The sequence below is a fragment of the Saccoglossus kowalevskii genome, chromosome 7 (assembly GCF_978046115.1).
Source record: "Saccoglossus kowalevskii chromosome 7, keSacKowa6.1, whole genome shotgun sequence".
NCBI classification, from domain to species: Eukaryota; Metazoa; Hemichordata; class Enteropneusta; family Harrimaniidae; genus Saccoglossus; species Saccoglossus kowalevskii.
This window is the reverse complement of record NC_140647.1, coordinates 28,635,208-28,636,424: the sequence shown is the minus strand read 5'-3', so window position 1 is coordinate 28,636,424 and position 1,217 is coordinate 28,635,208. Positions and strand designations below refer to the sequence as shown.

The following is a 1,217-nucleotide window of genomic DNA, read 5'->3' as shown; positions in this document are numbered from 1 at the left end:
AATGTATATTACCATAATTCAGATGGTTGGGGAGTAAATTAGGCTGTAAGTATGTCCAGGTTGCATTATTAACACTTATGATTGAAAGAAAACAGTTGATAACAAATCCTATGCACCCCTATCTATTCCGCATCGGCCTGATTAGCGTAGGAAAGACACATCCATGCTGTAGTACAGCTTTTCCAAATATCCTTCCTTATTTTAATCAGTACCATTGGCCATAAGCCATAATGTATACACTTAAATGTAACGCAAATAAATAAATAGATTGTTTGACAAGAATAACCACTACTACTACTAGTCTGAATATTACAAACTTATACTTCACCTATGAATACCAAATTATATTTATATTTCAGTTAAATTTCCTTCCAACAAACTATGACGTTTTTGTAAAGAATAAAATACGTATTTTGCAAGATTTTGTATTGTATGTGTATTTTCAGATTGCAGTAGCAAAATAAATTACCATCGGCCTTTTGGCTAAGATTATGTGTAGTATCTGTTCTTATCAGCTTAATCCTTACTTATTTTTATGAAATTAAACCTCTTTTTCAAGTGCAGAAACTTAGAATAGATACCATATATACATACTAAAATTATACTGTTTCCAAGTTGAGGTAACATGAATTCATGAGATTCCTTTATTTATATATTTTAAAATATTCGACCCTAAACGCGGTACACGCGTATACGCGCCAAATAAATAAATACACCTCTATTACGCATTTTTTTTATTTCAGCTTGTGTACCATATTTTTATTCAGAGAACAAACCACCGGAAAGACACTCACAGAATCGTTTAAAAGATATGATGGTACTTTTTAGGAATGAAACAAAAACATTGGAGTAAATTGAACAAGTGTTGATTCTAGCTAGATAAGCGAACCCAACAAACGACCAATTGTAGATGCTTGGGTCTTCAACCCAATTTGTTGAAGCTACGTTAAATCAACGTATTATTCACACATTAATTAATTAGATGTTGAAAATCGATTGAATAAGGAAATGGAATCAACATACTAGTAGATTTTGACATTGAAACAATGCATGTATATTTATGTTGAACTAACGTTAAATCACTTTTATATAACTGAGTTGAAATTAAGTTTAAATGCCAATACTGGAACATGTGATCATATCAACATTGAGTAAATATTAATGAACTGATGTTCAATAAACGTCATATAAGCACTTTTTCAAAACGTTCATAATGA

At 30.6% G+C, this 1,217-nt stretch overlaps 1 pseudogene; it reads left to right on the top strand.

Annotated features, from left to right (window-relative positions):
* Positions 1-465: 465 nt before the first annotated feature.
* Positions 466-571, top strand: LOC144348150 (U2 spliceosomal RNA; annotated as a pseudogene).
* Positions 572-1,217: the final 646 nt, after the last annotated feature.